Source organism: Culex quinquefasciatus, chromosome 1 (assembly GCF_015732765.1).
Source record: "Culex quinquefasciatus strain JHB chromosome 1, VPISU_Cqui_1.0_pri_paternal, whole genome shotgun sequence".
Lineage (NCBI taxonomy): Eukaryota > Metazoa > Arthropoda > Insecta > Diptera > Culicidae > Culex > Culex quinquefasciatus.
Genome location: NC_051861.1, coordinates 48,300,871 through 48,325,875, shown reverse-complemented (window position 1 = coordinate 48,325,875; position 25,005 = coordinate 48,300,871). Strand labels below are relative to the sequence as shown.

At 38.6% G+C, this 25,005-nt stretch overlaps 1 protein-coding gene across 5 annotated transcripts in view; it reads right to left on the bottom strand.

The window, feature by feature from the left end:
• Nucleotides 1-25,005, bottom strand: part of LOC6034954 (alpha-mannosidase 2) — a 213,071-nt gene that overhangs the window by 157,097 nt on the left and 30,969 nt on the right. For 3 of the 5 annotated variants that reach the window (XM_038265543.1, XM_038265492.1, XM_038265637.1), the window contains one exon: nt 18,495-18,575. The exons of the other annotated variants lie outside the window; for them this stretch is intronic. The gene's annotated coding sequence lies outside the window, so the exon portion shown is untranslated. The remainder of the gene's footprint in view (nt 1-18,494; nt 18,576-25,005) is intronic. 5 annotated transcript variants of the gene reach the window in all.

The window sequence follows — 25,005 nt, the reverse complement described above, 5'->3', positions numbered from 1 at the left end:
AGCGATATTTTAAACCAAACATTCCGAAGATTAAGTCTAGGTTGTTTTTGTTTGCTCCGCTCTGGCCAAGAAGCAAACACTAATCAGAATTCAATGGAGCATCGTTATTGCCTCGTCTGAGTCCGATATAAAATCCTCATTCACCAGACATCAAACAGCCCATGGCATGGAGAGATCACTCGCCAGTCGTAATCTCCTTTTCGAAGAAAGCAATCAAATGCAATTGAACAAATTTATTTGCACGAAAGCTCTCTTCCTGAGCAACTCAAGTACGTGTGTGTGCAAAATATGCTTCCAGAACATATTTTGAAAAATTGCAACTACTTCAAGAAGACACAAATGCATCATCGTCAAAAAGAAAAGATCTTCTCTCGGGCAAAACAGAAACATCCAACTCGTGGTTCCCAGGTCTCCGCACAGATACTCCAGGTTCGCCCCACCTCTTCAAGGTGAATTTCCGCTACGCCTCGGTACGGTACAATGACTTTGGTGGTACTTTTGCAGCTCAGCCACAAGCGGTTTACCTGGAACGCGTGTAAGAGACCTCGGACGACGACGACGAAGACGTGAAGAAAGAAACCTTCAGAATGAAAGAAAAACAAGTCGACGACGATGACGACCGGAGGAGGACACGATGGCCGCGGCACTGATGCGAGATTGATGTGAAGTAACCCACACAACCGTGGACTTACCGCAGAATTTGCCTGGCTCTCACCCCACCGCCACCACCCCTAGCGATTTTTTATCCCAGTTTTGGGAGGAGAGTGGGGGGATAATAACGGCAAGGAGATTTGCAAAGGCTGAGCCTTTCTTAGCCGGGAAAGGATGTTATTTTCGGCAGGGGATGTCATTAAAAAGCTTTTAGACTTATAATTGATTACACTAGATTTTACGTGTGGTGTAATCGGCCGAATTAGGATGTGAAACGCATTAATAATTTAGTCAAATATGCATCTGGTTTTGCTAGGATATTGAATTGAAAATTTTCTGATATTTTTCAGATATGCTAAGCTATGGCAAATTCAAAATTGTCATTTTTCGAAAGCAAAATTGGCATCAAATTAGAAGAAAATCCCCACCACCTCTCTACGTGAACAAGTTCAAACTTTGTTTCCAACCCAAGCAAAGCTCCAAGAAAACGACGACAACCGTCTGAAGTGGTCCCAGGTCGCATTATTATTGCTTCGGAGAGCTTGACTTTGCTCCGGTGGTGGTAACAAAGTACTCTTCGCTGCTGCCTCCCAGTTTCTCCTCCTCTTCTGGGACACCCCATCAGTGTACTACTGTTTTCTGTGTAAGCTGCTACAACGATGATGATGGTAACAACAACCACGGGAACGAAGAACTTTTCCTCCCAACATCATGATCAGATACGCCAAGTGGATGAACCAAGAGCTTTTTGACTTTAAATGCAGCTTGGACGGACGCATCTTCGGGGGGTATTCCATTCTATGCCGGCCGTATTTATTATTATTTATAATAATAATTTCAAAATATATACATTTCCAATATCAGAAAAGTGCCTTATACTTATCAGCGATATTTCATTCTCGCCTTGGACGCCGCCGGGGACGGTCGTATCGTAATACACGGAGAACGGAGAGCCAGGGTTGAATAATTAGGATTTTTGAATTTTTACGAAATGGAATTTTGCTCGAAAATAGCACGATTGTGGTGCATATTTGATTCCAAAGGCTTATTTTAAATATAAAATCAAAGGATAGAACTCGTTTCACCCCTGGACAAACCTCGAGAAACATCTGGCCAATCTTTTGAAGCTAATTTTTCATGTACCTGTGGGTCATCAGAAGTCTTAGCAAAGAAAGCCGAAGCCTTGCATCGCCCGACTTGCCCGACAGTCAAATTATGTACGTAATGATATCGTCACTGAATAAGCCAAAATGTGACAAAGTTCCCCAGTCTCCACCCCGAAAACAACAGGGCATGTAAAAACGAACTGGGTGGGACAAAGTAGTCGATCCCTTAGCAAAGAAACAGAAATATTTTTTTAAGGTTATATCTCTCATCAACGTGACACCTGAGCTAAAATGCTATATCAAACATCAAACTAAACTTTTCAACATCAATTTCAACAAAGAAGCCAAGGGTTACCGCCTGAATGGTCAATCTTTGGCCAGGCATTGGTCACACACATGCTCCAAAGAGACGACGACGACGACGAGATTGATGTTTTCTGATCGGTGCTCGTTCATTTCGTTGAGCTCCTCGGATGTGGTGGAGGGTAGCGAGATAAGAAACATCGAGGCAATGTCGAGAAAAATGGCAGCCCTCTAGGCGGGGCTTGTCCTTCTGCTGCCGAGAGATTTTTATCCCAAGGATTGGACAATTGGGCTCCAGCCGGCCGGCCGGTGTAATTGTACGGGTAAGCCGGAACGGCGCAATCGACTCGACGGATCAGGTAATTCAGCATGCCTCGAAAGCCCAAATTTGGCTTATCTGGGGAGTTTAATCTGCCGGAGAACTTGTGGGTTCGAAGGGGTCTTTTGAGAATTTCCTTAACTTTTTCCATAATTTTAAGCAGTACATAAAAAGCAGAGTTTACAAAAATGTTAAATTAAATATGAAAGCGTCTGCATTTACTCCTGCTGTGGCAACACATCATTTGCATGCCAAGTTGTATTTGCAGATTATTACCACACTTTATCGGCTTAAAGTTAGAAAGTCTATAGAACAGGCAATTTCAAAACTCTAGATAATGATTGCTGTTGTTTTGCAATCATAAGTTTAAATAAAACAAAGTTTGGATTCAAAATTGTTTTTACCAAAATGGTTCGGTGAATCAGCGCTACAATATTTTGAAATTATTAAAAAAATAATTCTCCCAAAAAAAGGAGACAAAGAAAAAAAAATTACCATTGGAAAAAAATTGCAAATGTTATATTTGCATTTGGTGGATTAGCTTAAAATTATTAAAATATTTTTTCTAATTAATGTTTATCTTAAAAAAAAATAACATTTATTTCTGATACCTTTAAGGTGCAGCCGTTGATAATTTTCGAAGATAATTGATCATCACTCTAAAAAGCTTAATATCTAGGCAAAAACGTTGTTATGGCAACCTGCCAAAAATGTATGGAATTTCGTAATTTTTGTTTTCATGGAACAAACATACTTTTTGCCCAGGTATTCAAAAACGTAGGGCGTCCAAATTTCCCGGGTTTTGAATTTCCCGGGAAACGGGAAAAATATTTTTGGAATCCCGGGAATTCCCGGGATCCCGGGATATTTATGAAACAGTCATAAAATCTATGTTTTTATTATATTTGTTATGTTTTTAAGCTTAAATATATTTCTTTTTTATATGACATGATCAGAACAGCTTAAAAAATTTATTTGAAAATATCTTTAAAAAAAGACAAGAGGCGACAACAAATAAAATGACAACAGTCAATGTAAAATTTTAGATAAGTTTTGATAAGTTTTGAATTTGAATTAGCGACTTTTGAATTGATTTTTTTTTCCATAAGTAAATAAATACACCGTTAAAATTAAAAAAAAATATATAAAATTTGCTTATTGATGCTTGTATTGAAAAGTTCAACTTTTACAACAAAAAAAACTTTTGCAGAAAAACATATTTTAAAAATTATCTTTAAGTTACTAGGAAAAAACAGGAATACAGTCTGGATAGATAAGTAGATTTTAAAGCAAAAAATTTAAAAATCGGTGTTCTGTGAAACTGTTTTGTTCTGTTCCTGTTTTAACCAAAGTTATTCAAAACATCATGCAAAAAATGACTAAATAAGTGTCTTAATTCGTTTCATTTGTTCTGATTTGCCCCTCCTGGCACTGTTTGATGAAAAATAATTTGATTTGATTTTTATTTTAAATCATAAATATACCTGGGTATTTCAATCTTTTTTTAAAGCGCTAGGCATTTTGCAGATCGGTAAACTAAAATTTCAACAGTTTTCCCTAATTACCAAATCATGCTGATATATGCCGAATACAAGTTAAAATGCATTAAAATTATTATCTTTCATGAGGTATTCAACTGTTCATCTATTTCCACAAGTAAATCTAAATTTCCAGACTAAAAATTGTTTTTTTTTTTTAATTTCGGGAATTCCCGGGACAAATTATGAAAAATCCCGGGATTCGGGATATCCCGGTTTGGGAAAAATCCCGGGAATTTTGTCCCGGGAATTCCCGGGATGGACGCACTACAAAAACGTGAGTTTTATAGAAAACATAGATGTATGGGTATCAAAAGATCGAAAATTTTATGTCCTTTCCGATGCCACATAGGTTGACTTGTGAATTGTGGACCGGTTCGGATGCCGGTGGATTTTCCGACGACGTAATTTCGGGCTGGTACGAAATTCCAACGCAAAATCTATTATATCGATACAAAGACCCCCAAAACGGTGTTATACTCACTCCAGAATGTTTATTTAGCAATTCTATGGTCATATGTTGACATTAAGATAAATTGAAAGTTTGTAAAATTAAGTTTAGATAAGTTTCATATAAAATTTCTAGAGTTATATAAACTTTTATACTAAAGTATAAAGTAAACGTTTTGCAATTCCGTCGTGTAACCTGAAATAGCTTACTTTTTTTACCAAACTAACAGAATCGAATAGCAACACTTTTCAAAATAAATGCTGAAAAGTTCTGCTTTCCAGCACTCAAATGGGTGCTGAAAAGTTGAACTTTTCAGTACTTGTTTCAAAAAGTAACACTTTTCAACATTTTTTTTTGATATAAACGATTTATTGACAAAATACATGAAAATTTGACATAAAATTTAACTCAGTGTGTGTTTTTTGGAATTGCAAAAAATGTTGTATGGAACTCGTTGCAAAACTTGATTTTTTCTGCACTCTTCGTATTTAATGTACGACTCGTGCTGAAAAAATCCTCTTTTAGCAACATGTTGCATAAACTACTATTATATTCAATCCAAATTATTTTTAAAATCAGTCAAGGATGCCTATTTGTAGTTGCGAGACTGGATTAATGGTGATTTTTAAAAAATAACTTTATTCATGTTAACTTTTCGAAAGGTGTACAAACTTTTTTTGCACCCTTTTTGATTTCTGTAATAGTATTTGTTATAAAACTTTTTTATAGAAATCATCTTTTCATGGACTTTTTGCACCAAAATGTCGTGAGTTTCTGAACAAAACGTAGTACTAGGTTACTGTCAAACTTTAAATTGTTTACATGTTTCATCACAAAATGTGCAAAGTGCCCAAGGGGTGTAAATACTTTTTTACATACTGCAAATGTCTGACTTTAATATCTGGCAACCAACTTCAACCCGTTTTTTGAACAATGAAAACAAACAAAACGTGTATGTAATTGTTTAAAATGCATGTTGTACACAGCAAAAAATCCGATGGTAAATCGCATGCAAAAGCATGCACATCACTTTCGTCAAAATAAACACTTAATATTACACACTGCAAGTACAATTTTTGCAAGCACAAAAAAACTGCAACCGACGGGATTCAAACCCAGCATCAACAGTAAGGACTGGCGCCTTAGCCCACTCGGCCATCAGACCTATATAAAGTTAGAAGGATAAACGCATATATCAGCTTGACATTTCGGTCAAGTAGGTTTCCCATACTGATGGGCTACATATTTCAGGGCGTAAAATTAGATAAAATTGCATAACATAATGCAATATTTATTTGACACCCAGCACATTTACACCCAGGTGGATTACTACTTTTTTAGTGCACAGCTATGCTTATTCAAGGTCAAACATTTAAACACGTTTTTCTGTAGATTCAAAGAAGTTTGCAAATATATTTTAGAATCTAGATGCACTCCCTATAACCATTCATCATTTCTCAATAAAATGTATTGCATTAAAAACGAAACAAATCGCTTACTCTCAATTCATTGCTGTTGTGCAAACTTGTCGCAAGTGCAGTTTTGAGCCAAATTGAATCAAGGACACCATTTTGTGTAGCTCACAATGCATTACCTTCTAACCTTCACAGATTATCAAAAATCAATCTCAATCCTAAGATATTCAATAAAAACCGAAAAAAAAAACAAAACTTGTTTGATATTGTTTACATTTCGTGCTCTCGTTTTTGTGTATTCAGGGTCAAACATTAAAACGCGTTTTTCTCGGAACGTCAAAAAGCGACGTGTGACAAGTTAGCACGACAGCGTCGACTTTCTGTAGACAAAACTCTTAACCAAATCATCAAGTGCCTCTGTCGAATACAAATCAAAACAACTCGGAAATCCAATCAACCAACCATTTGAGTCAAATTTCCATACCTTGACAATAAGCAAAACTTTATGTTACAAAGGCAAATCCGGTGGCCCAATTAGGGGGAGAAAGAGTTTGTTCAGTCAAAGGTGGATCGACTTTCCGTTGGTAATTCTTTGAGTTTTTATCCTCAACACCAAGCTGTTTGATTTGTTTCCGGACCTCAAAGGAAAAAGCAGCGTACGTTTTTGATTGCTCTTAAAAACCAACAACGTGAACTTTGTAGAAGAAAGACAGAATTTTGAGTTTATTTTTTTTCATCTTTGTACAGGGAAATCTCGTTGGTTGACAACAACAAGGCAATTACTTGTTTGACGTACAATCTAGTCAAATATAGGAAACAAGTCTGCAGAGAAAATATTGAAAGTTCATAAACGTTGTTTAACTGTAATATTGCACGAGTGGCGAAAGGGCAGGTCGGATGCATCATCAAAAACGAGTTTTCGAGTTTGTTTCTTCAAAAATAAGAAACGAACCAGCGAACAAAAACACAGCCAAGAATAAATAAATCATCAATCTTGTGAGAAGTTCCGCACAAACCCCTTCGCGTGATTCAGACGAAGGGATTCTGCGGAGGAGTCGTCGTCGTCTCGCGATGAGAATCGCTACATCATTCAGGAGTTGCACGAGCACGAAGGTCGTCGGAAGAGGGCAGAATCAAGGCGCTCGGGATTAACACGGTTGGGAATGCCCCTCGAGGTCTTTTCAAGAGCACAATAAAGAGGATTGGGGGGGGAGGAGGTCCCGTTCAGGGTTGTAATTTAACTGCCATTCGGAGTCAGCTGGGATTTGCAGCGGAAAAGCACTTAAAAGCGAATCTCGACGACCGTTTCTCGTTCCGCGGCCGCGCTAAGAAGTCCAAGTCCACGTCGTTGCCGGTAGTCATGGCGAAAAGTCTCGAGGAAGATTCGTGGGTACCTTTCCAAACGTGTGCTAATCTCGAGAGTTGTTGTGCTCGCGCCACGTGCCAAGGTGGTGGTCCATCTTGGGGGAGAACCCAAGAATGGCTGCAAAGACACTGGTGCTGGTAGGATTGGTGTGTTTCTGCGCGTTTTGCAGCAGTGCCCGCGGAACGTTTATTCTGACAGACATGAAGCAGATAAGATTATTTCACTCGCATTATAAGTACCTACTGCTACAAGGAAACACACCAAGCTATCGTCGTCGTCGGAGTTGGCGAAAGCTGCTTGCACGTGGTTGGTACAATGTTGTAAGTGTGGTGTCTAGGAAAAATAGTAAATACTTGGAGTATGGAATGGGAACTATCCTCTGTAACTTTGTATTGTATTCTTTATGAATGTTTTTTTTTGCAATTATCGAAAAAAATTATTCAAAAAACACAAGCCGATATCCATATTTTCAATAAAACATACAAATCACATAAACTTGCAAAAATTAAATGAGCTTCTAGAGAATGCATTTTAAGATTAACGTGTAAAGATCCCATGGTTTTAAAAAGGAATTCATTGTTTGAAAAACAAGGTGATTATGAGATCCTTGAACGTAATGATTGTACATTATTTGTTCTGGAACGTAAACTCTAGTTCCACGGTGTAATCGAGTTGAGATTTGTTTGAATACTGTATATATGTATAATACTGTTTAAATGTGATTTAATTCGAATTATGTATTATTGCTTGATGTAGCTTGAAAAAATAAAATAAAACTCTAGTATTTAAAAAATCCATGGAAATTGTCGAACACATTGAATTACCGATTCCGATTTAAATTAAAACAATTCGGAGCACTTCAAAAGCTTTATGTTATATTTTCAGGAATGAAAAAAACCCCTTTTTGTACATCATTAAATAAAGTAAAAGTGAAGAGTATCGGGGCAGGCATTTACAAAGCGGTTTCAGTGGCAGTTTATTAATGAACTTAATGTTAACATGTTGAGGTTACTGTTAACATTCCATAGGTTTTATTCCTAAGGTGTCTTCATCAGTCCAGTCACCAGTTGTGTTGGTCAGAGCCGAAATTTTAACCCCGACCTACGACTTACGAGGCAGAAGCGTTACCACTGGGCTACGTAGCTCGGTCAAACATAAGGTTTGTTTTAAAAAAATCGCTCCTCTACCATTTGATACTAGATATTCGAATACAGCAAACCCATTTTTATATCATAAACAGCCTTCTGACAGACTGCTAAACATGCTAAACGATAGTAATTTCCTGGGAAATGTACTATTTTCACTTTCATATTATCCTGTTTTTTTTTTGTTGAACTTACGACACGTTGCGACAAAAAAAACTGCACGTCGTTATACTTTTCTGTACACACACTGACTGACTAGATAAACATCGCACAAAAGCTGTGCATGTTGAATTGTGTGTGCTGTTTGTGTCTGCTCTCGGGGTCACCGCAATTAAACCAACCAAGGTTCTGTTATTATGAGTGTGCTGCTTCAGGGCTGTCTACTAATCCAGATTAAAGATTAAATTGTTGTTTTGGTCGGATTTCAAGGGTTGTTATTGGTTACTAGAGAAACTATGATGGCATCCAAAAAAATATTCTCTAAAGAAACCTGTCGAACTAATCGCCCTAATCTAGCCAACTCAAAGCATTAAGCATCGCAAATGTGAAACAAGACGTACACTAACACACCACACACAACTTATTTGGAGCGTTTGGTACGGTATGTCCACGCATCCTTCCTCCCCTGTTGATTCTGTGAAATGTGGTCCGTTCACAGAATCTGTCTCTGCGGTTAATGCAACGCAGTAGGCCTGGCCGCTTTAATTTTTGCAATACATTTTCGGGGTAACTCGGATGTACTGCAATTATTACTATTGACAAGAAAGAACTTGGGGTGTAATCTAACCACAAGTTCTTCCAGGATGCTTTCTTCGGACTGGCTGCGCTTGTGTTCGATTAGATTAGATTAGATTAGATTAAATGTGAAACAAGACGTATCGAGGTGCTCCGATTTGGATGAAACTTTCAGCGTTTGTTTATCTATACATGAAATGAACTCATGCCAAATATGAACCCTCTACGACAAAGGAAAGTGAGGTAAAACGGTAAAAAAAATGATTGAAAAATGCCATTTTTAATAAATTACAAAAAATAACATTTTATCGGATAAGGAGAAACACGTATTAATCACAGGGTAAACTAAATCATTTTTTTTCTCCAAAAAGTTTGATGTTTTTTTTTGTATCATAAATCAAATTTATCACTCCGACACCTTAAACTATCGTGGAATTTCCCGAGTATTCCGAATATGTGAAAATTGAGAAAAAAAGTGCCGTCTTGTTGGCCTACAGGGCAAAAGTTAAAGTTGTAAAATGTTTGTAATAGAAAAATCATAAAACTGTAAGAAAAACTGCGATTGGCCAAAAAGTCAATTCCGTAGCCTTGTAGTCCATTAAATTACCTAACTTTTGACCCACAAGGGTATGGGTGTTGGAGGCTGTTGCAAAAAGATATCAAGGTTTTGAAAAAAAAAAAACAATTTTTAGCAGTAATTTGCAAAAGCTATGAGAAAAGTCTAACCATTCCGAGATGTTTGTGGCTTTTCGAATGCATTTAAGAGAGCTGGAATTGATGAAGTTTTACGAAAATGAGGATGATTTTGAGTTTTTTAAATGTTTTTTGTAACTCGAAATTCATCACCCGTTTTACCCCACTTCCCTTTGTTGTAGAGGGCTCATATTTGACGCTGAAAGTTTCATCCAAATCGAAGCACCTCGATACGACCTCTACACGGAGAAAAAAGAGTTCCCAAAATCGTGAACAAGCGATCATGAAAATGGTAACTAGGAGCAAAGTGTTCAAATCCCATGGTACGATTTCCAAAAACGTACCATGGGATTTGAACACTTTGTTCGTGGTTCCCATTTTCATGAACGCTTGTTTTGTTTTGTTTTTGTTTTTTTTTTATTTGGAGGTGGGGAAAAGCCCCTTTGAGTTGTGTCAGAGGACACCCTCTCAGAGGGGCACAAAACCACCTCGTCTTAACGCATCAACAAGTTTACAAACTCCAATGATACAAGACGAGCATACTTAAATCTAACAATTATTACAATTAACGATTAACATTTATGTCACTTTCCTTAAAAATAATATCACAGATCTTCGCTACAAATTCCTAAGATGATTGAGGACTCGATTTTTGATAGTGTTGCGAGGGAGAGAGAAATCAAAAAAATCAGAACAGGAATTGAAAATACGACACATGCTGGATAGTGGCTCATGATGTCCGTAATTCGTAAGTGCTCGGGGAACCCTCAGAAAGTAGTGGGTGCGGAGAGTGCGCCGGCGTATGTTGAAGTCGATGAGTTCCAAAACTTGTTCACGATTTTTGGGAACTCTTTTTTCTCCATGTAGAACAAACCAAGCAAAAGCTACAAATCTCTCTTAAACACCAGCCATTTACTAATCTGCACTGCCACTATAAAGCGCGCGCCCATCAAAACCTGGCCGGGGTTTTCCTATTTATGGCACCACAATTGTCCATTCACAGAAGGTAGTATTGAATTAAACTGTCGCCAAGCCCAGTAATGAGTGGTTTAATTAGCATCCAAATGGCCCACCGAGCGCGGACCAACCGTCCCACGCACGAGCACGCTATATTGTACTATGCAAGCAAGTAATTATGGTGTGGTGTGGTGAATGAGTGTGTGTCTGGGTGTGCGTATGTGATGTTCTGGTTTTATGCGCTTTGGGACACAATGATTTGCGGATTTGGCGGATTCATTGTTTTAGTGCGATTTAATTTATGTGGTCGTATGTTCCGGATTTGGTGGCTTCTAAGCCGGTGGAAAATGTGTACCAGGAAGTCGGATTTTAGTTGGTTTCAATGTGAAACTAAAATTGTTACATTATTTAATGCAGGAAGTCTATTGTTTTCATTGTTGGTCCGATTTTCCAGAGGTGTATCATTTTTCAACTCAACCTATTTTCAAGAGTTAATTCAAAATTCTGAACTATCATTTTGTTGAGAATCACAAGGAATAATTTTTGAATTGATGTAATTAACGTTATACTTCCACTTTTTTGTAATGCGTGTTAAGACCTATATTGGAACATAGTTATTTAAAAAATACTTAATCTTCAAGAAAACAAAAAAACGTTGAAGAACTTTATGACATAGATGCAGTGTGATGAGAAATCTATCTTTTCAACCGTTTCGGAAGCAAAATTCACCACTTTTTGCCACCGTTGGCCTAAAATCATCCATTCCGCAGTGCCATAATACGGCCATCAGTGCAACGATGATGTGCAAATATCGCATTTTGTCTGTGCCATGAGCATAAAAAAGCTGCTGCTGCTATTAGCTTGATATTTTTAGTACACCATTATCGCGCTATGAAGCTCATCAATTATCTCCACTTTGAGCACAGCAGAGTGCAGCCAGGTAGTTCATGATGTTCATGATGGCGCACACAGGAAACTGAAATCTCACTGCACCAGCACAAGAGGTGTACAAAAGCGCTTAATGATTATCCTCACACTCTCACGGCATCGAGATGCCCCCAAAACACTATGCGAAGCCATGTAATAAGGTTTCCATTCCCCGTTCTTAGCTGGCGGATCCGTCAGGCAACGTTTTCGCAAGGAAGGAGGAGCTCCCAACGTCGTCATCGTCGTCGTTCGGGAAGCTATCATGTGCAGCTTACATATTTTATACATCAAAAAGATCTATGCAGCTAATCTGGGCCGGGTTCACATTCCAGCAGCAGACTCTGGAGTCGCCACCACAAAGGCCTTCGCCGTAATCGTCTGGACTGGGCGGGAACCGGGCAAAACCGGGAAAGCTCACCCAGGAACATCAGAACCATCAGCAGCAGCAGAAACTTCAAAGTTCTTAGCCACACGTCGTCCTGTACTCCTTGCCTGGTGGATGTTGCGCAAACTACTACCTTCCTTTCTATACGTTCTAGAGGGTGGGTGGGGTATCGAGAAACTGTGTAGTCTCTTGGATATAGAAGGCACGCTACGACATCACTGTAATCATACACCTGCCAAGCTCGCTGACTTGCAGGATTTCCACTGTTGGAGGAAGCTTGCATGTTTATGAACTTGATGCCCCCGGCTCGGGTCTTCGGGACATGTCGTCTTACTTCCGGAAGTTCAGGAGTGCTTTCGGTGAACTTTGTTACACAGCTTGGCCTTTCTCATCTTGATTTCTTTAAATTTTATTAAAGGTAGAAATTTAGACCCCACATTAGAACTGACTAGTAACGATCCCAGAATACATCCCTGCTCGGTCTCCAACCATGAAAGGCTCAGTGCAAATAATCAGTTGCTGCAGCAGGTTCAAAGGTTGCTACACTTGCAAGACATCTTCCACCAACTCTTTGCTGTTGTTGTTGTTGTGTTCTACCTTATTCGTCCTCGCCAGGAAAAGGATATGTTAACAACGTAATTATCTGTTCACACTACCATAGATGGCGTCATAGTCGAGGCACCTACTAGTACATACCTTTCTCACTGAATGAGGTCTACCTTTTGAGGGTAGAACGGGTGCGGCGAAGCAACATTTAGACGACCGTTCTAACGGAAGCAATCATCGTCGTCGTTGAAGGAGTCATCAAGAGGAAGCAAATCCTTGCGATGGTGGATTGTAACGAGGGAAAGCGCAGAATCCACAGTTCTATTATGTATGACAGGGCATAGAAGCGAAAATCTCGAAGACATTTATTACAAACGTATCAAAATACGATGTTGTTGGAGGAATCATCCTTAGAATATTTCAAATCTGCATTCACTTGCAAAAATGTTTCTGAAGGAGATTTGAGTCTCACTTTCTTTCCATAGCATCTTCACTCGGAAGGCACGTTGACGAGTGATCGTTCCAACAGACTCGATTTTATTTAACCCAATAATTTAAAATTCTGAGCCATAATACCCAATATTGACAGTGCCTTCGCAGTGCCTTTAACCAGATTTCCATTCCGCAAGCTCTCCACCGGGCACGCTTAAGCATCTGTGTATGGTCGTTAAAGCTAACCTCGTTAAATTATCGGCACTTGGGAAAGTTTTACCTCACAGATTGGCGTGGTCCGCGGAACAAAAACCCAACAAAAACAACCCCAAAACGGTCAGCAAACTTCCCGAACCCGTCATCAAAACGTGTCCAGCGGCTTTATGGGTTCGGGCATCGTATCGAACAATATTTTTATAATCCTTGCTGTACGCGCGCGCACGGCTCATGATTCTTGGGGGCCACAAATTCTGCCAGCCCCATCCGGACGAACCGACTGCATCGCATTTTATGGCAGGCCGCGGAAAGGATCAACATTTGCCAGAGAGGCTTTCCGTGAAGAACGCAGCTGTGGAAGATGACACTGGCTCGGAAAAATTGGTTTTTTTAGCGCAATAAATCAGTCTTTGTTTTAATTTTGGAAATAAAAAGTATTAGAAAAAAATAAAAAATAAAATGTATTGCCTTGGCGTTCTCGATTGCGAGATTGCTACTCGAAACTAGGTGGTTGTGAGTCCAACTGCCTACCAGCGACTACACCGAGGCAGGACCCAGGGAGATGACTCCTACACCTGGACTGAGCTATCGACCTAGCCCTTTAGGTTAGGCCGGGCCAACATTTACTTCCCCATCCGACGGAAAGCGTGGTCAGACAAATCTCGTCTCGAAAAATGTCACCGGAACCGTCTGAGATCAACCCAAGCCAACTAGGTGAGAGGCAACCACGCTTACCCCTACACCACGGCTCCCGGTAGAAAAAAATGTTGTTGTCAAATGACCAAACCTCAATAACATTTTTTTTACTAGAACCAGTGTAATCACCAGCTTTTATAAGGAGCACTTTTGGGGTGTGCTTTCGAGTTCCGAACCGTTTACTGCTGCTGGCGGCCAAAGCGATCGGCGGACGATGGCCTATAAACAAAGCTTCGATGGCAGTGCAACATTGTCGGGCGAAACATGGAACGTGGAACGGATTTGGGGCGAAGGGCTGAGAAAAGAAGGGTTTCGAGATCACCCCCAGAATCGAATCGTGATGGGGGCCTTATTTCGGGCTGACCAAGGTCAATATTTATTCTGGCGAGTGTGTATTGAGTGGGGAGCCTAGGATTCTTTGTCTGACAATCAGTTGCATCGATATTGCGAAGAATGATATGTAAAGGCGTAACTATCCTATAATCAATGTTGACAATTTCGAAAACATGCATTGTTTTTGCTAACAATTATATCTTAAATTCGGTTTGCATATCCACAAAACTCGATTTCAAAACTGAGATATAAAACTGAATTCGAAAAAGTCCATGCAATTCTGCCACACCTCATACAACATTTCATTAAAATTTCGTTCAGGTTGCTATGCTACAGACATGACCAATATGGCAAAAAGATTTTTATTAAGTGAGCAGTTTTCTCAGATTTCGGTCATTCCATTTTTTGTATTTTTTAATCCGACTGAAACTTTTTTGGTGCCTTCGTATGCCCAAAAAAGCCACTTTGCATCATTGAATTCTCCATATAATTTTCCATACAAATTTGGCAGCCGTCCATACAAAAATGATTTATGAAAATTCAAAAATCTGTATCTTTTGAAGGAAATTTTTGATCGATTTGGTGTCTTGGGCAAAGTTGTAGGTATGGATATGGACTACACTGATAAAAAATGATACACGGTAAAAATAACATTCCAAAAACATTTTTTTCAAAAGTGAGCAAACATGTGCACTAATTTAAAAATATGAAAAACTGCGATTATTTTCAAAAAAGTCACCTTAAAATGGATTTAACTTGAAAACGGTGCTTTTTATCAAAATTTCACTGGAATACTTTTTGATTGCGAATTTGATTTTACAACGAAAAATGAAGCCGAAAATTTTTTACGAACGATATTTCGATTTTTTTAAAAAAACAGTATTGATTAAAAAATTCATAATTCGGTCAAAGATATTTTGCACAACTTGGAAATTTCTGAATAGTTGGCATTTGATGTCCTCTTAAACACATGAAAAAATAAAAAAAAATAAAAATAGTGTTTTTTTGCAAATCAAGTTTAAGTGACAAAAAGTTAAATAAAAAATCACCAAAATTTTTTTAACGGGTATCATTTTTTTTCAGTGTAGTCCATATCCATACCTACAATTTTGCCGAAGACACCAAATCGATTAAAAAATTCATTCAAAAGTTACAGATTTTTGAATTTTCATAAAACATTTTTGTATGGACGGCTGCCAAATTTGTATGGAAAGTTATATGGAGAATTTAATGATGCAAAATGGCTTTTTTGGGCATACGAAGGCACCAAAAAAGTTTCAGTCGCATTAAAAAATACAAAAATTAAAATTCAAAAAAATACCGATTTCGTGTAGAATTGCTCAAGTGACAAATTTTAACCGCTTCTAACGAAAGCGAGCATTATCCCGGTGGATTTGGCAAACTCAACGGTTTCAACTTATTTTTTTGGGAATCACGAAAAATCTAGCAAAATTATTATTGAAGCTTGGCACTAATGTCTTAAACCGATCTTGTTGTTGTTGTTGAATTTCATGTCGTTTTTCGGGAGTTCACAAATTTGAGGATGTACGAAAAAGTTATGGAAAATTGAACGTGCACTATTGATTAGAAACTAATCTTACACCTTTGATCATTATTTCACGAAGATCGGGTAGAGGTTGGGGCAGCTACTGACATATAACTGGGTAATTCTCCACCAACTCACACCAACTTGCCTGACCCCTCTTCGATTTTCGTGAAACTTTGCTCTGAGAGGTAATTTTGGTCCCTGATCACGAATCCGTGTTCCATTCTTCGATATTTTGTGACGGTGGGGCGGTACGACCCCTTTCACTTTCATTTGTAGCTCCCAAACGTGAAGAGATAGAAAAAAAGAGGATTTTTTCAGTACGAGTCGTACATTTATCCAACGAGGTTCACCGAGTTGGATAATAACGAAGAGTGCTGAAAAAATCAAATTTTGCAACGAGTTCCATACAACATTTTTTGCAATTCCAAAAAACACACACTGGGTGAAATTTTATGTCAAATTTTCATGTATTTCGTCAAAAAATCGTTTAAATCAAAAAAATGTTGAAAAGTGTTGCTTTTCGGAACAAGTGCTGAAAAGTTCAACTTTTCAGCACCCATTTGAGTGCTGAAAAGTAGAACTTTTCAGCATTTATTTTGAAAAGTGTTGCTATTCGATTCTGTTATTTTTGGTACAGAAAAGTAGGCTATTTCTCGTTCAAGAATGACAGGAAAAGTAAATAGTTTCACGACGGAATTGCAAAAAAAAACAGTTTTAAAATCGCTGCCATTTCCCGTTACTCAACTGTCGAAAATCGTGAGACATGTCATTTTATGGGAAGTTTAATGTATTCCTAGAATCTGAAAAAAACCCAGAAGGGTATTTTTTTCATTCAGAACAAAATTTTTCATTTTAAAATTACGTGTTTTTTTTTCTAACTTTGCAGGGCTACATTTTAGAGTGTAACAATGTTCTACAACGTTGTAAAGCAGACAAAAACAAAAATCCAACAATCATCCAAGGGGTCATTCTTATGCAAAATTAGCTGAGCTTTCCGAAAAAATACTTTCAAAAGCACACAATTGAGTTTTTGGAATAAAAAATTCAAAAAACTGGTCAAAATCATAACTTTTTCAAAAAACTTTTTTGTAAAATTCTGATAACTCGTAAAGAATACATGCAAACTCCTTATGTCTATATATCAAAATTTTTGTTTTGTCTGCTCTACAACTTTGTAAAACATTGTTACACTCTGAAATGTAACCCTGAGATGTTAGAAAAAACACGGAATTTTAAAATGAAAATTTTTGTTCTAAATGAAAAAAATACCCTTCTGGGTTATTTTAGATTTGAAAAGTACATTAAATTTCCCATAAAATGACATGTCTCACGATTTTTGACAATTGAGTAACGGGAAATGGCAGCGAATTCAATACTATTTTAAAACTTTTTTGATGAAAATTACGTTTTTTTTTGGAAATTTTGAGTACGCCATCAAATCGGGCGTCACAAAAGTTCCTTTGACACCAAATTTCTATCTCTTCACGGTTGCGAGCTACAAATCACTGAAAAACGTGTCTTAGTAAAAAACCAGAAAAAATGAAAGGGGTCGTACCGCCCCACCGTCACGAAATATCGAAAAATGGACCTCGGATTCGTGATCAGGGACCAAAATTACCCTTAGAGCAAAGTTTCACGAAAATCGATGAGGGGTCGGGGCAACTGCTGTGTGAGTTGGCGGAGAATGACCCAACTGAATTATTTGTTGAACTTCATTAATGTTGAATTTCAAAATTATGTGTTTTACATTTCTCTGTTGACAATCTCAAAATAAATTTCATGTGCATATATTTACTCGTGGCATGCAAAGGTTATTGTTTACAAATCCAATACAAAGCACATGCGGGCCAAGCTCCTAATCCTGCTAATACCTTGGTTCGCCCTGGTCTGTTTGTTATCAATAATCGTCCTGAGTGCCATTGAAACATAATTCGTGACAAGGACATTATCCCCCGTAGCAATCTGGCTCGGAAGGGCGCCTACATACGAGGACGTGTCGACGTGAGTGGTTTTCTCCCGAAAAAAGTTTCCTGCCCAAAAATAAAGCAAGCAAGGCCAGCAAACCGTGTGGCATGGCACGTGTAGGAGTCGAAGGAGCAGCGTTCAGCTTATTTGTTTGCTTTGGCCCCGGAGAGCAACGCCTTCAGCATCCCACTGCCACAGCATTATCGACTTATGAGAGAGGGGTATCGGACTGATATGTCACGTTTAATAACGTTAATCCGACGGTTTCGGTTTGCTTTCGTCATAAGTCCGGGGGTTTTGCCTTGGGACGACCGACCACGACCGATTTAATTTGAGCGGAAGGAAAACAGTCATTCTGAAGGGGCAGGGGTGAAAGTTAACGCACTTTGAACGGATTCATTGTGTAAGAGTGTCAACGAAACGATTTGTTGTTTTGGTGCTTAATTCCGTTCGTTTCCATTTCTTCTTGTGATACACTATGCATTAGTGGGTTTTGTTGATTGAGTGTAGGATGACACACTTCCGGTGAGGTTGAGCAGAACTGTGATCTCGAGAGTAGGTCGATGAAATACGGATGAAAATTGAACATTTTCAAATTTATTAATAGCTAAGAAATAATAAATAAAAAAAACATTGAAATTTAAAACAAGACCTGAAATAAGAAATTTTTAATTTAAAAGTTTTTCACAAAAATGAATGTAAATATTCGGAAATAAGTATCTTGAGAACATGTTTTCTATTTAGTTTCATTTTTTTGTTGTCTTACTATTTTGAGAATGAACTTCAAAGCCAGTGAAATTTCATGCAAGCTACGCTGTACGATATCACCGGTCACAGGGCTTTTTACCTGAAAAGAAATAAAATAAAAAGCCAAGCATTAGTCCATTGTTTCAAGTTTAAATGAGCATGACGATGACACTTTTTATAATCCGTTATAAATTTAGGTACTAGGTAAAAGACAAGTAACAGTCTCAATGAACATAATTTGCCAGCAAACGAGCTCTGGCATAATGGTTCAGGTTGCGGTCTGGTTGTCTTCTAAAGTAAGCCCTTATCCGTTTCCTGTTTCCTTTGGTTGATGCAATTAAGTTCAGAGCTACTTTTGCGGTTGTAACTAGTTTGGAGAAGATAAAGCTTGCGTATAAAATGGTAAGATATCAAATAGCTCCTTTAGAATTGCTAACCAAAACCACAATGGAAACTTGAAATTCGAGCATATTTAGAATTCTCAAAACTGCGACCTCCTTCATTGATTGATGATGACTCCTCAAACCGAGTCATGATTAATTGCCCTGGTCGAAAATTTGTCACATATTTCGCCCCTTAATTTTGGCAAATTAGGAGGGAGGGGTCGTCACTCTGTTGACGCAGGTAGAAGTTTGCCTCGCTTCGTCGTCACGTTACGTCTTGACATTGTTGCTTGCGGCTCACGACAGTGACAACTTGCTGGCCAAAAAGGATTATCGATCGAATTTTATGATGAATTACTGTTTGCACAAGCGGAACCGTCTGCCACTTTGTCTCCCCGGACGCATCCGTTTCATAATTTGTTGAGGTTCTGCTATCTTATCGCATTGAGAACAATGCGAAAAAAAATGTGCAGTTTCTATGACAAAAAATGTAGTAAGTGTGGCAACTTTGCACCTAGTTTTATAAATATATTCGGCAACCATAACTCAATCAAATTAGTGATTGTGACAACTAAGCACAATGTCAACGATTTGGTTATCTCATCGTTGTGGAATACTCGCTTGCTAGCCATGTTTTCCAGAATATTCGATGCATCCGTACTCGTCCTGCTGCTACTGGACCGATTGGCCCGTTCTCGAAAAAGGTGCAAGTTTTTTTGTTCAACAAGACCCACACGTGGCACCGCGTTTCATTGTTGTTCACAAAGTTGTTTTATTCCGGAATGGATGTGCCGTTCACGCTAGTGTCGGCTCTTGGCCGCCGATCTTGGTGTAATTGATTGCCGTAGTGCTGCTCGTTCCGAGATGAGCCGTCTCTCGGAACATCGGACAGCTCGGTCCGTTGCGGGACATGACCTCATCGGAATGACCAACGAATGCGGTTGCACGGTGAAATTTTAAACAACAAATTTGAAACAAAAATTTTGAAAACGTGCGATTTGAACTCGAACGTTCCTAATGCTGAAGTTTGGTTTGGCAACTTTACCAACTGCACTGACACTAGCTGACCAAAATAGGATTGCAAACCTTTTTTTTGTGTTCGCCGGAATCAATTTAATTATTCCCATGATTTTTTTAAAACAAAAATCGCATAAAAAGTCACCGCGAATGCACCGGGGCTGCGGTGAGTAATTCTTTTTCCCTCTTCACAACGCCGGGAACAGGCCGACTCATCGATGATGGATTGGGCTGATGTTGTTGATGCTGACGAGGCTGCTGCTGCTGTGCGTACGAGCGTGGCTTACCCCTTTTGCCAGAGCTTTGGTGCGTGTACCCTAAACAAACATTCATATTCGATTCCGTGTGAGTGAGTGGTTGGTGGTGTGTCACGGTCTCCGCAATTCCCGGGCAAAACTTTCGGCGCAAATGTTTGCTACCGGAATAGGAGGGGGCCATTCGAGTCAACACACAACAGCAATCCGCAACAAAGAATCCTTCAGCTAGATAAATCGATTTGTTGCCGAGTCTTTTGTGCCGCGGACTAACAAAGTGTTGATTTGTACGGTACGCATTATTTCAGAAGAATCTCTTTTGAAAAGTGATTTCTCGTGGGGGCTCAATTTCAGCGAAAGTACTCGTTAGGTGGCACTCGATAATGTTGCCTCGAATTTCAATTTGTTGGCAATGCTGCAAGTACTGTTATGGAGCCAACTGTGACAAATAACAAGCGTATTGCAAAATCGAGAGTCCTTTCCACTGAAAATGTTCTGAAGAATTCTTAATTATTCTTCAACATAATATGAAAAAGTACTGAGATAGAAATTCTGTTAACAAATCCGGTAACTCTGTGTTTTCAAATAAGAAAAATTTGAAAATGTATCCAAAGTTTTCAATATTTTTTTTTATAGATTTTGAAAACAATGTTGTTGGTTTTGAAAATTGAAAAATCGATTAAAGTCTTCATTAGACTTTTGTCAAATGTTTGGCTAGATTGTTTAAACTTTAAACTTTTTTTTTAATTTGAAAGACCAACTAATCATCTGTCATTTGCGTTCAAGAGAGACAAAATTGATTTAAATGGAGTTGATTTATTGAAAATTCGTTTTTTTTTGCGAAAATCGATGATAAAGGCCACTCTAACACGGCATAAGTCGCCCTAATGACCAAAAAAATACGGGTCTAATTATTTTGGCCAAGAAACCCTCTTTTCAGTTGGTTTGATCGAAAAACTTTTTTTTCGAATGATACTGTTTTCGTGGGGAATTGCTGTAGGTATTTGAAAATACTACTGGAAGGATCATTTAATAGATTGTTATTGTTATTTCAGTTGTAATTTTATCTGGCTTCGATATCCTGTTTGTCAGACTTTATTTTATCAGCGAAAGGAGTAGTACAAACCGGAAATTTAAATTAGGACAAGCAAAATTTAGAAGTTATAAATCGTGTACACACATAAAATGAATGAATTTATAGCCTTTTCTCGGTGATAATGGTAACAAAATAAAAATGTTTGTATTTTCAAAGTTAAAATAACCGTTATTAGATTTTTGCTGGGTGATGAATAGAGAGAATGCGTAACGTGATTTCCGAATGATCCTACTTTGTTTTCATCTTCAAAATATTGTTCAAGCACAAGCATGATTTTTTTCTTACTGGTAAGTGAGCTGTTTCATAATCAGTGGTATGTGTTTTATTTTGTCTATTTTTTTTACTTTGCTATAAAATTTTGTGTGTTTTCAAGTTTTGATCGGTTAGAAGATGATTTTCTTTTTTACGGGTGACGGGTCATTCTGCGTTATCGCCGAATATTTCCCTAGCTGATTTTGGAATCCTGCAGCTCTTCCTGGTACAGCGAAAAAACATCGCTAATTCTAGCGAAGCTGATCCAACAAACTGAGAAGATTGTCACTTAACCAGTAGGTTTCAAACGCGCTCAAACAATTAAGACAGGTTCTGGATATATACAACCACATCGACTCCATAAACAACTTCCATTTATAATTATAAAAAGATTTCTTGACTTCAACTCCAGGTCCTCAACAGCCACAAATTTGTTATTCTTGCAAACAAAATTGTTTTAATGATCGATAACAATACTCTCTACTTTTGGCGAACAGTAAATTGGTTCCACTTTGACAGTTCAAAATTGAGGCCGTTTTGCGAACCACTATTCAGCACCCAGAATTCTTGTATAGCAGAAAAAATAAATAAAATGCCGTATTTTGGTAGCTAACAATTAAAGTAATTAAAGAGGCAGGTGTCAAGCTTAAGGGTATCGTGGCGCGGTAGTTAGCGGCATCGGCAGCCGATCCCTAAGTTGCTATGGGGCGCGGGTTCGATTCCCGCCTTATCCTCCTGGCCTTCTATAGGATGGGGAAGTAAAACGTCGGTCCATTTGCGTAAAAGAGGTTTTGGGTGACTCACCACACATAACCTACAGACGCCTAGAAATGAGCAGAAACTTGCAACAGAGCCGACAAAAGACCCGGTGGTCGTTGAAGTGGATTGCTTTGCTTTTTTTGCGTCAAGCTTAAAGCCAACTATGACAAACAAACAAACTTACACTTTTTCGTGTTTGAAAGTTTGCCAAACTCCCAAACATGATTTCTGCAAACTCGCAAACAGCTCAAAATGACGTTTCTGCAAACAAAGCAGACAAACTGTCAAAAGTGCGAGTTGGTTTTTTTTTCATAGTCTAATACCTGCTGAAGCATGCACGCTTGGTTCAATTTGAACATAAAATGATTTTGTTTTGTATGTTTTCAGCACAACTGAACTAAAATTAAGATGATATTTCGAACTGATTTTTATTTTTCATCGTTATTGCTAAACAGTTATTTCCAGCTCAAATTTATTTTCAAAAATTCAAATATTCACCGAAAACCCACAATCAATCAATTAATCAGCCACGTTGTTTGCTCGGACGAAAAGCTGCAAAGAGTGTTCCGATACAGCTTCAAAGCCTAAAAGTACATTGCACCCAATCAAGCTGAAATTGAAATCGTAATGGAAATATGAAACACAAAAGCTCGCAGCAACATACATGTTTGCATACTCGCAAACACAGAGAGGACATAAACAACAATCCTATAAAGTGAGTGGGGGAGGAGGAGGTCCTATGCGACAGTGACTGTTAGGTGTTTGCCCATGTTACATGATGGAAAATGGTAAAGAAACAGTACAAAAAAAAATCGCTCACTGCAAACTGATTCGTTCAATTTACTAAACAAACACTCCAATCCATCCTGACATTTATGTAACAATGAAGTGAATGGATTTGCAGGCTTGTGTCTGGATGAGTTAGGAGGGAAAAGAAAGCAACGACGAAGGACTGACGAACTCGAATGCTGCCAGTAGCGGTGCAGTTCAGCGCAGAGTGAGATTCTTGTGTTGTTGTTTTCTTGGTACGACACCGGAAGCAGTGCATCCTTTCCCCTCCCATGGATTGTAAGTTGAGGTAGAGGGAGAGAAAAAAAGGTACTGGTTGAACCGTTATTCCACTGAACGAACACCAGAGGAAAACTGACTGTTGCTGTATGACGTTTGTTTGTTGGCTCTAAGTAATATTAGTTTGGATTTGACAGGTGGATGGATAAAGGGTTAGACCAACCGGCCATGAGAGTTTGCATTTTTCTCATACTGACCTCTGTCTGGATTTATTGCAAGCTGGATGCTCACATAATCAAATCACGTCAGGTGATGTGCACTTAAGTGCATTACTGAAACATTGGATGGGTTGGAAATGAATTGTTTCTGACTGTTCGAGTTTAGGAACTCTTTTTAACATGAAAAATTATGAAAGTTTTCCTACAATCGATAACTTATAAAATCAGTACTGTAGAAACTTTTTCTTTTCTATTTTTTAACAAACAGCGAATTTAATTTTAATCCTTCTACTCCATTAGCATTGCAAACAATCTGGGAAAACACACTGATTGAAACCGCAGAATATCAGAGCCCACCGATAGACCCATTATCTTAAAAAAAGTTGTGAACAGAAAAAAAACCTAGGCTGACGTCGGTATCGATCAACACTGCCTCCCTTCTCTCGCAAAACCACTTAAACGAATCGGACCCGATAGGGCAATTCGTCTTCATTCCATGCCCCCCCCCCATCCACCCCCGCGTTCGCTGCAATTACATTGAACAACCGATAATTGAATTTTTATTTGCCTCCAGTTGGAGGGTGGTCCACTAGGCTGTGATGAGGGGAATATTTGCCAGGTCCAGCTAAAGTCCCTTGTGGGGGGGCGTGAGGAAATTTGCACCACAGAAAAAGTTTTCAGTCTTCTTCGTGGAGGGAAAATGGAATGCTAATGGAGAACAGCGCAGGAAATATTTAAATCATGGTCAGCTATATTTTATTTTTAAAATTAACAGAAAATTGATTTAAATTTTAGTGCCTCATAAGCAGAAGGTTCAGGTTTCAAATCCCGACCGGTACCTTTGAAATTTATAATCAGGAGTTTGAACTTTGAATATGAACAAAAACGAAAATGAATCAGGTGGGTTTCGAACTCCCACCTCTGGATTGGTGGTCCGAGACGCTATGCAATCGGCCATCAGAAGGTTTGCACTCTAGCAGTGAATTGATCCGTAGTGTTGAAAAATGTTATCTTCTCATATTAAATACGCGCTGATCCCTGATTTGCCTGACGGGATTGGAAGTCTAAATATAGATCTAGTTTCCTTCAGATGCTTGCTTCTATGTTTAGGCGGGGCCGAACAATGCCCAGCGACCTCGGAATTGGACCGCAAGGAGCTCTTTCATTCTGAAACGGGTCGTTGGAAGCAGCGCGAGGGCTATCACCACATAATACCCGGGACTGAGATAAGTTGTATCAGCATTCGGCATATACAAAGTCTGATACAAACTATACTTTCCCATAATATCGCTACCGGTTAGCGGGTATTGGATTGGGCCACACACACACACACAAGAAAAAACGTGTAAGGTCAAACAGCCCAGATTTTTTTTTAGTATATTTTGCAAACTTTTTCCCACAGTGCAACAAACAATCAGGGAGAAAAGTTTTTCCAACGCTTGACAAGCAGTTGTGTGGGTTGGATGGAAAAGTCTACAAGGGTGTGGTGTAACGGCGTACAATCAGTTGCATGAATATAAAAATTTCTCAGTTCGATGTTGTT